Below are 14742 nucleotides of genomic sequence, written 5' to 3' on the forward strand. Positions count from 1 at the left end.
GATGTGTCTTGTTCACCGATATATGCTTAGTATCTAATATATTTCCCTAACAGCTACTTATTTATTAAGTGAATTGATAAATGTATGGAGAGTGGAAGAACTGCCATTAATTTTTATTAGCTTTAGCAAATGATTATTCAACTCTTCATTTGAATCTGCCCTTGGGGCTATCAAGAGCCTTATCGACTCTCTCCTTCTCCACCTCTATTGATTTGTCTGCATAGTCTTGGTTTCTAACCGTGTCAGAGTTTGTTGAGATTGCCACTGTAACTTCAATTTTATCTCTACTAGAGAGGCTGCTAAAAATGCATATCTTCAAAATCAACAAAAAGTGATTTTTTTACTTGATTTTAAACTGAAATCTTTGAAGTTATAAATTTAAACATGAAATAGAACTTTGAGCTCTTGATACCTTCTACATCTTAATCTTATCATTTCCTCCAGTGTGTACTTAAGTGGTCTATCCAGGACAGTTTCTGTCTCTAAATTTTTAAATTTTCCCAGAGGGCATGAGTACTCACTAACAAAAAAACAAGAGAGGGAGGGAGAGAAAGGAAAATTGAGAAAGCACTTCCTGCATGGACTGGTCATACTGCAATCCCTCTTCCATTTCTCTTTCCTACTGGGATTTTGGGCATTTGCACACATGTGCCTACCGTGTTTCTCAAGCTGCCAGGTCCAGGACTCAAACTGCATAGTAGGCCATATGGGATCCAGCTGCCTCAACTACCATGTCATGGGCTGGCCCCTTAGGACAGTTTAAATAACCAAACCTAATATCAATCATGGCTTCTAAAAAATCCTAGGTTTTGAAATGTAAGGCTATGTAGTGATCATCCAGTTTTTAGTTTGTATTTACAATGGAAGAGTTACTCTTCTAATTGTTTCCAACTTAATACAATGAGATTGTAGAGAATCTTGATCCTAGCATATTCATACAGAGAGAAATACTGAGAGTGCCCAGCCACCTACCTTCTATCTGCTTACCCATCACAAGGGCCTGCCCTCTGAACTCCACCTACTGACAGCCCCTGGCAGGAATTGGCAGGCCACCAAATTCCACTGCTTAGTATAACTATTCCTCTGGCACTTTTACCTAGTTCATTTGACTAATAATGGTAAAGAGTCAGACCAGTTCCATGGCCTAGTGGTCAAGGGCATCAGATCATACAAATCCTGGACTTGGCAGCTTGAAAAACACGCCAGGCACAACAGAATAGATAAACAGAAGAGAAGGAATTGTAGTGTAACCATGCCCCATTGAGGGGTGCTTGGTTTCTTTCCCTCTCTCCCATCTCTCTGTCTCTCCCTGGAGAGTGTACATGCCTTCTGACAAATTTTTAAAAGTTAAAAATGAGTAACTGGTAAGGAGCCAAACTCTTTTACTGGGAGACTCTTAAAGGCCAAGGACATCAACATCCTTATATTATAGAGCAGAGACCCAAGATATCCAGGTCAATGTGATTCACTGATAGTTCATAACTAATGAGGAAGAGATGGGGCTAGATGAAGGGGCTCCTCACACCCCCAGGGCTTTCTATCACAGAATCCAGGGTTCTTTCTATATAAAACACATGCAGACTGAGGTCAGCATTCTGAAAATAACCTACCATATTTGTTACCTAACTGAATTACAGGTTAGAGTAAAAGAATTTGGACCATTTTAGTATGAATACTTAAATCTGATCAAGAGGTCAATTTTCCTCTTTTTTTTTGGAGAGGTTTTTGCTACAGGACGTGTGCGCTTGCCAGAAAGACAGAGACAGAGATTCAGAAAGTGAGCAATCACCCTGCCGGGGGGATGGCCATTCTGCAATCCCTTCTCCTCCATTCTCCTCTCTTGGGCACTCACACACACATGCTTGGCATGAGTTTAAGCCACCGGATCCGGGAATTAAACCACGATTGATTACATGGGAGTTCAGTGACATAGCCATTATGCCAACTGCTGGTCCCCAAGAGGTCAATTTTACCAATGTATGCATATAAGCAAACTGAGGACTAAAAATGGCAAAATGCCTGTTTCTTAAAAAATAAAAAAAAATCTTTGTAGACAATGCACCTGAATGATTTTTCTGATAAAATCATACAAAAAATAACAATTGAATTTTTTTATCCTACTCAAATATTTTATTAATATTATTTTTAAGAACTATTTTATTGAACTTTCTTCTCTCTTTCTTTCTTTCTTTCTTCTTTCTTTCTTTCAATTTGACCAGAGAAGGACAGAGAAAGAGAGAGAGAAAGGAAAAATGAGAAAGCAAGCTGCCAGGTCTGGGACTTGAACCATGGTCAGTTAGGTGGGAGTCCAAGACCATTAATGACCATGCCAATTGGAAGGTTGGTTTTTGTTTGATTTGACTTCAGATTTTTTCAATGCCCCTGCCTTCATTCAGTCTTCAGGGAAATAGTCAGAATGCAGCAGCAGCCTCTCCTCCATACCCTGCAGCTCAGTCCCATAAAAGTAATCATTCCCAAACTGTCAGAGAAATCCTTCCTCCCAGAAATGGCAGCTGGGCGTATTTCTCTGAAGTTTTGTGGAAGTGGTCAGTTGCTGTCACTAAAGATTAACTGGTCTCTGAATAATCAGGAGCATAAATCAAAGTGGGAGCAGAACAGACAGATTCTCCCCAACAAGCCTACACAGGAAAGGGAAATATGTCCTGTAGCTTGCTTTCATCCTCTCAGCCACACCCACACGTGGAGAGTCAGCTGCATTAGCACAGTCATCTTCAAAGGCAAAGGACAGCAAAGCAAGAGGGGGGAAGAAAGAAAAAAAATCTTAATGACTAATTGGCAAACCATCTGTCTATATGTGTTATCTCCCTATGTTACCTTCACTATTTTCCTTTTTAAGTTTTCATTGATCTAAGCCAGAAGACATTAAAGTATGTAATATATTCTGGTCTATCCTCAGCAAAACCATTATAGTGGATCCGGGCTGGGCAGGTCTGTAGCCCCTATCTTTAGCTTACCAACAAAAGAATGAGGCCCACCTGTTTAGGAAACTTGGCCTGAATCTTGCAGCTCTTTAGAAAGACAGCCGGTGGAAGAAACTGTATTCTGGCTTCTTCCTCATTCAGCATTCTTGCTAGGATAATATCTTATTAAAGAAATTATCTCCCTTTTACACTATGCTATTTTATGTCTTTTATAGCTGCCTTTCCCACTTTCCTAACTTTAGATCAGGGGCCCTGCTTTTTATCTTCTTCTATCAAAACTTGCAATTGGAAAATGTTTTATATCTGTCTTTTACCGCTTAAGATGGATGAGAATCCCTAGACCAACTTCCCTGAGGGTATATTCTTGTTCAACCATATATTCTGGGGTGTGGAATGGAAGATACTGTCTCTGTTGAAGGATTTGGCATCAGGGCAAATTGGGGGTAGGAGCGGGATAGTTTTTGACACTCTATTATCTGAGCTACTCGTTACTATTAATGTTACAAATGTACACAGCACCTCATATTCCAGAAAACTGTGTGGGGAATTGCTGAATAATTGAAAGATGAGGAAGTTCAGTTTCCTAAGGTGAGAGCCTCCTGGAAAATTCCTCCAGTCTAAAGAGCATTCATCGGTGTTAATGTAGAGTATTCCTACTTTTCCAGAGGAGACATTAAAGTATTTGTTTCCTTTATTTTTAATTTTTCTAAATCGGAATAAATGTATCTTTAGTGTCATTGCCATTGTCTCCATTTCAGGGTCTCTATACTTTGCCTCAGACCTCCTGGGGACTCAGAAAAGGGAACATCTGTTTGTCTGTTTTGCTCCCTTTTGTAGAACCTGCTAAATAGGGAACAAGCTAAATTTTTAATGTTCCCGAAGCTCTGTGTGGGAAACGATGATATTGGGTTGCAATTGAAGAAGAGTTTTAAGACAGGCAATTTTATACCAACTTACATAATGCATGCCAAAGTGTGAGGCTGTTATGGCATCGCATCTGCAATTGTGAGCTGCATAATACAGCAATAGTATTTGAATATTATCAGATTGTAAATGGCGGAAATGCAGTATTAAGTGTTTGTGAGGAGTGAATTATGCCCTATTATATCGCAGAGACCCTGAAAGCAGTGGAAGCAGCCGGTGAATGGCGGGTTTCTCTGATTTATTAACAGGACTAGTTGACTTGGATTACGCTTAGTTTTATGTGTGGCATCATTATCAGTTGGGAGGCTCTACTCTTAGGAGAACGCACACAGTGAAGAGGGGTAATGGTTGCATGTTTCCCTTCCTGTCTGCCCCGGCAACTGGAACATCAGCATTATTTGGATTTTGGGGGAGTGGGGCGGGGGGGGGGGGGGGGGAAGCAACCTGGACAAAAAAGGTGTGGGGGCGGGGGGGGGAGGAGAGTAAGAAACCTAGAGAAACGTACAAACAGTGAAAATGTACAAAGAGAGAAAGCTAGAGCTGTAGAAAAGAAAGGCTTAAGGGGAAAATGATCAGGGACTGTAAATACCTTGAAGGGAACATTTGTAAATGAAGGATTGGAAATGATTCACAATCTCAGATGATGGCAGAAGTAGATGCAAATAGCCTTGAGCTAAGAAAAAGGAGGCTTGGAGAGAAAAGTTTATAGCAGTTAAGAATGACAGGGCAGAAATAAGTGCCCAAAGGTCATTGGGGTATTTATGGTTAGGTAAACATTAGCAGGAGAGAGGACATTCGAAGAGCGAATGGGTCAAACTGGTAGAGTTTTGTGTTCATGTTTCTTGGAGATTTTGATAGTAAGTGCCAAACTCGTTCCCTACTGAATGCAGTTTTGTCAATATTTATTACATTATCTTTACTTTCATGAGATGATGTCAAATGTAAGAAAGATTGGCAACTGGATAGCAGTGATTAGCAAACACCATGGCCTTTCTTTTTCTTAGGAAACATCTTCATTCCTTACTGAAATCTAAATGAAGAGAATGTAGAGTTAAAGTAGACTGATAGAGGGACTAGCAGTTGGTATAACAGCCATGTCGCTGGACTCCCATGTAGTCGACCGCAGTTCGAGTCCCAGACCTGGTGGCTTAAACTCACGCCGGGCATGTGTGCGTGCATGCCCAAGATCCCAAGAGGAGAATGGAGGAGAAGGGATTGCGGCATGGCCACCCCCCCTGAGGGGGTGATTTCTCACTTTCTGTCTGTTTGTCTCTCTCTGTCTTTCTGGCGAATGCACGTGCTCTATAGCAAAAACTTCTCCAAAAATAAAATAAAATAAATAAATAAATAAAGTAGACTGATAGATTACAGAAAGCTTTTTTGGGGGGAGAGGTTTTCGCTATAGGGCATGTGTGCTCCCCAGACAGTGAAAGACATAGAGAAAGAAAGAGAAATCACTCCCCCAGGGTTGATGGTCACACCACAATCCCTTCTCCTCTATTCTGCTCTCGGGATCCTGGGCACGCATGCACACGCACCTGGTGTGAGTTTTAAGCCACCGGGTCCGGGACGCGAACCGTGGTCGACTAGGTGGCTTAGTGACATAGCCATTATGCTAACTGCTGGTTCCCCAGAAAGCTTTTTGAAGGAAATGAGCTCTGAAGGACAGAGGATTTAGGGCATATTTAACATTATTTACTCATTCTTTATAATATGGTTATTCTGAGAAGGATTTGATTTAATAATTTGGGACTTATATAAGGATGAAAAAAGGAAGCCACTTGTTTCTATTGGGCATGCCTCATTAATTTTTCAAGTGTTTCCTAACTGGACTTAACAGTGAGAGTGGCAAGTGTGTAGCTCAGTGGTTCCTAAGCTAACCATTTGAGGCATCAAGTTTGCAGTGGTTGATGATTGCTCTCAGTGGACAATAAATGGAAACTTTTTTTCAACAAGTGATACAAAAGTATAAGATGCCCTTCCCCCATCAGTATATGGAGTGTTAAATTTAATTCTCACTGGACAAATTCAGGAGAGCATACAGCACACACAAAACACCCGTCCCGACTTCGCATTCTCAATTCATGTGCCACTGACGGGACATCTCCATTGTATGAGGAAACATTACTAATATCTAAAACATAGAAAGTAGCTGAACCAGACTACAGACCACTACAAACAAATTAAATTGGCTCAGTGAATGTTGTGATATCAGGAACAGGATGGGGCAATTTCAGTGAATTATTTTGAACAGCACAGCTGAGAATTTCTGCATCTTTTCTCACCTTCAAGTCTTTGGCCAAACAGCAAAAAGCAGTAATGACTCAGGCAATCATAATAAATGCTGACACTTAGGATGAAGAGAAAGGTACTGACTGAAAGCCTGCTAAACCTCACAGGGCTTTGGGTAATCCTACACCTAGAAAAATAAGCTAGCAGGACACTCTAGGAAGCTGTAATTCTACCTTTTCTTCATTGTAACTCTACCTAGGAATCACTATAAACCACAGTGGTGTGACTCAGCCCAGAGCCCATACAGTCTATGCAAGCAGACAGAGCACTAGAGCCACATCATGGAAGAAGATGAAAGACTGGCAAAGAAAAGAACAGATTCACAGAAACAGAAATTAGAACAGGCATGGTTTTAGAGTAAATATTAAGCATTTCCTTTGAGAGACACAAAATGATATTATGATTAAAAAAAAGATTTAATTTGGAAATTGGAAGATAATTATTCAAGTTTTGGAAAAAAAGAAAAACATTGAATAGTGCACTATTACAATGTTAAGGAATAAAAACGTGTTGAAAAGTAAGTTAAGAGATCAGGAGGTGGTATGCAGGTTAAGGCTGCTAGATCGCACATGGCTGGTTTTGTGGCTCAGGTACCAGACTCAAGAGCTTGAAAATCATCAGGGCATTTGTGCATGTACACTCCAAATCACGAGAGGAGAATGGTGGAGAAGGGGTTGCGGCATGACCATCTCTTCTCTCGCTTCCCCCAGTGAACACATGTACCCTAGAGCAAGAAAATAAATAAATAAAAAATAAAAGGGAAGAGAGAAAAAAAAGCCAATTGGAATTTAGTATCTTCCCTTACACCTATGGAATATAAAATGACAAAGACATAAAAAATCTATTTACGAAAGTTTGGACATACGCCAAATAATGTTTTCAAAAGAGATCAGAGGAAAATAGGCAAAGACATAAAATTCAGATTTTCTCAAGACTAGAGAAGAATGTGAGTTTCTAGAATGAAAGAACTCACCAAATATTAAATGCTGTTTAAAAGACAGAAACAGAAAACACTACACAGAGAAATAAAACGGTAAAATGTAAAAAACAAAACATAGCAAGAATTTGCTTATACTGTCCTAAGAGAAAGAAGAAATATAAAAGGGATTTCAAACAAAGCAACCTAATTTGACCTCAGAGTCTTGTCAGTAACACTGGAAGCAAGACGCTCACTTTTTTCAAATTTCTTAGGGGAAATTATATTGAACACTATTATTAATTTTGAGGGCAAAATAAAGACATTTTCAATTTTTTTAGGACATGGATATTTTATCATCTGTAATTCAAATCTGAAAGAATTACTAGGGCATACATTCCAGGAAGTAAAATAAATGAATCTTAGAGAAGGAAATAGAGTTTAAGAAACAGCAGTGAGCAAAGAATCGATACAATGTATTGCTAAATCTAAATGAGCATTGATTACAAAATATCAACCTGAAACTAAAATCACGTGTAATATTGATGTTAGATAACATCACTAAACACACAACAGAGAATAACTTCTAGTGAATAACTAGAAGTTATATTTATAATCTTTAAAATATTTTCTTTATTTATGGTCGTAAATATTCTCTCATTTTCTTCTGCTCTGGGGATGGGATGATAGGGAGAGTTCTAATTCTCTCAGATCTTATTTCCAGTATTATCCCATTATATTTTTTAGATATTTCCTTTACACTTTTTAATCAGTATTGTAATACCAAATAGATTATAAAGTCCTTCAGGGAGGAGAGTTTATCAATTTATTAACTTAATAAATAAGCTAATAACCAACATTTCAAAGGTGCTAGTTAGATGATTAAAGAAATAGTGTAGTTTTCTGCGCTGGGTGATACAGCAGACAGCATGGAATTAACTACTAAGTAGAAATGATGAGGGTTAAGTGAAGAAACAAACAAGTTATACTTTTGTAAAATAATTAGTCTATATGGTAATGAGGGGGGAAATCCTTGCAATATAAAAAATTCCACTATCTCCACTGGTCTAGCTCCATTGACTGGAAGAATTTTTTATTACGGAGACTTAATATGCAAAAGTTTAGATCTTATGAAAAATCACAGCTATATCAAAAAGGCTCTGAACTCTCAACCACCACAAAAGTCACCTGAAATTATCTAGAACAACATAAATTCACCTCCTTTAGTAAAAATAATAAAAGGAGAGACTACTAGATGGTTACCTCACTGGACTCTCACCAAAGTCCATCATGGCTCTGGTACTGGACCTGGTGACCCTGGATATGTGTGCATGCATTCCCAGGATCCTGAGAGGAGAAAGGAGAAGGGACTGAGGAGTGGCCAGACCTCCGAGGCTTGATTTCTAACTTTCGGACCCTCTGACTCTGTTTTCCTGGTGAGCATATATGCCCTATATCAAAAATCTATCTTAAACAAAGAAAACTAATAAAAAGAAACAAACACAAGAATAACAGGAGTACATTGTAGGACAAGGAAAGAAAAAAATACAACCAGAAAAAAAAAAAAAAAGTGTTACCAAGATATACATAAACATGTAGACCAAATATTTAGCCATCATTAAAGAGAGTATGTCTGACTCTGCTACAAAGTAGTGACATAAACATAAACACAGTAAAGGAAATGGTAGTTCCATCAGAGTAGGTGGCACATCATGAGTCAAAGCAGCTTAAGAAGTAATAGAATAGGGACCAGTGGGTGGCATGGTGGTTGGGGTGCTGGGCTCCCACATGACCAACTGTGGTTTGACTCCTGAACCTGATGATTTGCTTTCTCAATTTCACATGCCCTGTGGCAAAATGTAAAAATAACAACAACAATAATAATAAATTAAATTAAATAACTGATAATTTTTAAAAAGCAATAAATAAAATAGAAATTAAATGAATCATAGAAATGTAGGTGAAACACAAATGAACACAAATGAACTATAATAAGGTACATAGGACATACACATAACAAACAAAATGAAATAGAAATAAAGAAAAGGAAGGGCTTAAAAGAAAAAAAGAGAGAAGAAATGGCAACCCAATCCACATATAATCAGAATTCTTAAAAGAGGAATAACCCTTCAAAAAATTCTAAAAAGCCAACACTTAAAGATGTAAAGAAAATTTTAATTTAATGAAATTAAACACCATTTCTCCATATTAAAGCACACAATCTGTATCAGGAAATAGTCGGGATGATCAAGTCTGAAATGAATCATAATAAAGGCACTAAATTTAAAGGATAAAAAAGGAATCCTTAGGATGTACATGACCAATAATCAACTTGCTTATAAGAGGAGAGGAAAAAAAAAAGAACAAGGCTGGCTACAACTTTCACATTACAACTATCAATGTCGAAGACTAGAGAGGCAACACCTACACATGATTGAAAATAGAAAATGGCCTAAATATTTCATATTTAGATCAGTGTCAATCAGTTATGAGATTTACTAGCAAGTAGTTTTTAACATATAAAAACTCAGGACAGAGTTTCTTCAAACTTATTAAAAGTTCTAGTTCAAGACTGAAGTTAATAAAGATAACGAGGAAATCTACAAAATCTTGGTAGTATGCAATGTCTACACATTATCATATTTAACTATAAAATATGGGGACTAGGTGTTGAAACAAAATGTAGAAGTTACTTGTCGGAAAATGTAGAAATTACAAAAATAATACAAGCTGGAAAAAGAAAAAAATAAATAGTTGAAAAAGAGAATCAAGTCAGTCAAGGAGCCAGCCAGATGGGGAAGGCGCCCTTTAAATATTTGTTAAGATTGAGAAATAAAAAAGAAGGCAAAAGGAGTTAAATCTGCAACATGGACACCTAGTGATTCGCCATCAAAACTCTTGTAAAATTGCCTTTGTTGGATGAGAGGAATAAGAAAGAGCATTGTCATGGTGGAGAAAGACTGGTTAAGTTTGCTTAAAGCATTTTTCTGCTAAGGCTTTTGCTACCTTTTCAAAGTATTCTAAAAATAAACAGATGTTACTTTTCTTTGCTTCTCCAGAAAGTCAACAAGCCAAATGCCTTAAATAACTAAAACACTGATGCTATGACCTTTTTATTTATTTATTTATTTTTGAGAGATTTTTGCTATAGGGCACATGCACTCACTAAAGAGACAGAGACTGACAGAAAGTAAGAAATCGCCACAACAGGGGGAGGATGTCCCTTCTCCTCCATTCTTCTCTGAGGATTTTGGGCATGCATGCACATGCTCCTGGCATGAGTCAACTCCGGGACTTGAACTGTGCTCAATTATATGGGAGTCTAGTGATGTAACCATTATGCAATCTGCAGTTCCCATGACCTTTGATCTTAACCAGTCCACCTTTACTTTGAGTGAATCACGTTCATTTTTTGGTAGTCATTGCTTTGACTACACTTTCTCCTTAGCATTATATAGGCAAAGCCAGGCGTCATCTTCCATTACAATTATTGCTAGAAATGCTTCAAGATCTTGATCCCACAGGTTGAAAATTTCCAATGAAAGTTCTGCTTTGGTCTGAAACTGATCTGTGTACATCAGTATAAGAACTCATAGAGCAGAACATTTGTTCTACTTTGTTTTTTTAGTCAGAACTGAGCAAACTAAACCAGTTGAAACATCTATAGTATTAACTATTACAAGGTTATATTTTTTCCTTATAAATGTAAATGGTCTGCCACTGCAGACATCATCTTCAATATTGTCTTGTCCTTTTTAAATGAGTTGTCCATTTGTAAACTGCTGATTCTTTTTTTTTTATTTTTTTATTTAATTTTTTTTTGGTGGGGGAGAGGTTTTTTTTTTTTTTTTTTTTTTTTTTTTTTTTTTTCACTATAGGGCACGTGTGCTAGCCAGACAGACAGAGAGAGCCATAGAGACAGAGAGCAAGAAATCACCCCCAGGGGGTATGGTCATGCCACAATCCCTTCTCCTCCATTCTCCTCTCGGGATCTTGGGCATGCACGCACATCCGCCCGGTGTGAGTTTTAAGCCACCGGGTCCAGGACGCAAACCACGGTCGACTACGTGGGAGTCCAGCGACATTGCCATTACGCTAACTGCTGGTTCCCTAAACTGCTGATTCTTTGAGGAATCGTTTTCATAAACTTTTGTAAAGCATTAATTATTTCACCATTCTTTGATTCAAGTCATAAATTTGATGTTTGCTCTAGTTCAGTTTTACCAGAAATCATGTTGCTTTATAGAAATTCTTTTCAAACTGATATTTTCTTAGTGCATGAAACTAGATTCTATTGAGGCATGTTATGACATGTCATTAAAAGGGTTTTTTTTTTTTGGTGTGAACATTTTTAAATCCTTGCATAATTTTTCATAACACACATTCTTCAAGAATTTTTGGAAGATTATTCCTAATCTTTTGTACTTGATTTACTCTCATGTTGTTTGGTTCATCTTGACATTCCCATGGGACAAGATGTGAAAGACAGCGATATTGATGATTCTGACCTTGTGGAGGCCTGGGCTACTACGTGTATTTATGTTCACACAATGACAAAGTCGCCTTGTGCTGCATTTAGTAGATCATAGCCCTATCATTAAGTGATGAATGATCATATTCTAATAAAAGTTGTGCATGTTGTGACTCTCCATCTTTCTCTGTCTCTCAAACTATTTTATTGAACTGTACTCACCTATTTTCTGGATAGTAGTTGACTGTGTGTAACTGAAACAGTGGAAAAAGTAACTCAACTAAGGGGGACTACTGCATTTACAAGGTTAGGGTTTAGAAAACACACTACAAATTGTCAGGTTCTCGTGACTGGTGACGCGTAGTTTTCAATCCTAGGTTTGAAGTAACAAGAAATGTAAGCCTTTATCAAAAAGCCCATATGGCAAGGATTTTCAGGCAGCAAAAACATCAGTAGCTCGAAAAGATGAAGAATTGACACAGAGACCATACCCTTATGACACTAGATTGTTCCAACTTGAAAATAATTATGAGTTATAAGGAAACTAATCAAATGCCAGCACATAAGATTTTACAGTGCTAACATATGCAAAGGCACATGAAAAACTAGAAAATACAGAATGTGAGAGTTGGTCAGAGGCTAGTTTAACTTTTTTGTTAAGATGTTAATTTCCGGGACCAACAGGCAACTTAGTAGTTAAGACACTGGATTTCCACTTGGTCGATTGCTGTTTGAGTCCTGAACCCAGTGGTTTGCAGCTCACGCTGGTGAATGAGCATGTGTGCCCACTCAAAATCCCAAGTGGAGCATGGAGGAGAAGAGATTTGGCATAGCCATGGGGGGAGATTTCTTGCTTTCATTCTCTTTGTCTCTCTGGCAAGCACATACACCTTATACTAAAAACCTCTCTCTTAAAAAATAAAAAAATAAATAAAGTTGACTTCCACTCCCAAATGAGTAAATCATTACAAACAAGTCTGCAGATAGTAAATATGGGTATAGGTAAGCCAGAGTACAGAGTACATGGAGGAAACTTCAGGGTTTGCCCAATTAAAGAAGATAGATATGATTTCAAATGGCATACAAAGAAAATAGACCAAAAATACGGATTGGTCACCTTTTGGCAAGTGGATACTAGAAAAGAAAGGAAGAAAATGATGGAAATTCTAAATATATAAGGTGGTACAAGATAAAAAAAATAAATAAGCATAAAGTCAGAAACCTCATAGCTACTACCACACCCAAATATGCAGACAGAGAACAAGCAATCCCAACGAAGCACCTAGAATTCATTGTACTGGGGAAAAAAAAAAAGGGTATCATTAAAACATTCAAATTCCACTAAAGCGTACAATCACAAAGTAAGTCTATTCAGAGCTACTGTATATAAACAAAATGTATACATATCAACTGAAAATAATCCTTCTCACCAAATAAAGATGATGAAAAAGAGAACTGAAAATTGTTGATTAAACTATACTAAATAATCTCAGGCAACGTTTAGGCATGTAAACTATCAGATTGAATCAGAAAACAAAAATATTAAACAAAAATGGACAGAAACATGTAGAAATGAAAAAAAAATGATTGAGAATCAATTACCTACTTAAAACATAAGAACAAAATTATAAGCATTCAAGGACCATAGATCCAAGTGAAAATGGAAAAAATATATTGAAGGGGTCAGCAGGTAACATGGGATTAAGGCTCTTTACTTCAACAAGGCCAACTCCGCAGTTGCACTTCTGCATATGTGTGTGTGCCCAAAAACCTAGAGGAGACTAGAGAAGATGTGGTTGTGGTGTGGCAATCCCACCTGGGGGTTGTTTTCTTACTTTCCTCCTCTCTGCCTTTCTCTCTGTCACTCTCTGGTAAGCATATGCACCCTATGGCAAAAACCTAAAAAAAAAAAAAAAAAAAAGTATTGAAAAAGGTCAGAGAAACAATAAAGAGGGTAAAAATGATATAAATAAAATGTAAAAATGATCCTAAAGTACATAGTGAAGTAATATTTATATTATTAAATTTTCTAAAGAAAAAATCAAATACAGCTAGTATTTAAAACTTAATTGGAGAAAACTTTCCAGAAGTAGAAAAAACCTTGGAGAGTAAATTTCATAACGATAAACTCTGAGACTAATCCTAGTAGAATTACTAGATTTCAAAGAAAAAAAATTAAATACTCAATGGGTAAAGAGAAAATGATCAAAGAATTTACATTGGTTAAAAAAAATTAGTCTGGTATCAAAGTTTTTTAAGCCACCCTAAAAAACAAAGGAACAATGGAGGAGAGTATTAAAAATTCAATGAAAAAAATTGTCAAGAATCTTATTACCAATGAAACTGTCATTTAAATGTCAAAGCCATAGACAAAGAGTTTTGAACTTATAAGAACATAAGGAATTCTGCAGACATCAGCCCTGCTTACAGAATTTACTAAAGGGTGAATTTCAGCCGACAAAGCAAGCACTGGCAAAATTTTAGGTATAAGATTGATGGTAAACATTTAAAAATGTGTAAATACATATTTAAGACTTAAATAAAGATAGGAATGAAGGTGAAAACTAATGTGCATTATGTGTATACACATGTTATAAATTAATGAAAAATTCTTGCATATTGTGACAAAGCAGAAGTAATGCAATCAAATAATAGGAAAAGATGGAAGAATAAAACAAACAAGGAAACAAACAGAAGAAGAAGAAGAAAAAAAAAAGGATAAGTTCATTGTGGTATAAGCAACCAGTAGGCAGTAAAGAACATTAACAGAAAACCTGATTAAGTCAGATAGTATAATGCTAAATAAAGAAAACATGAGAAGAAACACATAACAAATCTAAAAATGCAAAAATTACCACCAGAACAAAATTACAAACCTTCCTAAATACCATATAAAAATATCTTTAAATATTGGGGTCAGCAAGTGGCATGGTGGTTAACGGCACTGGACTCCCACACTGTCTACCGTGGTTCAAGTCGTGGAACTGGTAGCTTGCTTTCTCTCTTTCTCTCTCTCACTCCCTGTCCCTCACTGGTCAAGTTAAAATAAATAAATAAATAAACTTAAACAAAATAATTCTTTTAAAATATCTTTAAATATTATACACACGCACACACACAGACACACACGTTAAAGAAATACAACAAATGTTTTTTTTTTTTTTTTTGGGGGGTTTTTTGCTTAAGGGGGGGGGGGG

This window comes from Tupaia chinensis, unplaced genomic scaffold (assembly GCF_000334495.1).
Source record: "Tupaia chinensis unplaced genomic scaffold, TupChi_1.0 Scaffold000689_1, whole genome shotgun sequence".
Lineage (NCBI taxonomy): Eukaryota > Metazoa > Chordata > Mammalia > Scandentia > Tupaiidae > Tupaia > Tupaia belangeri.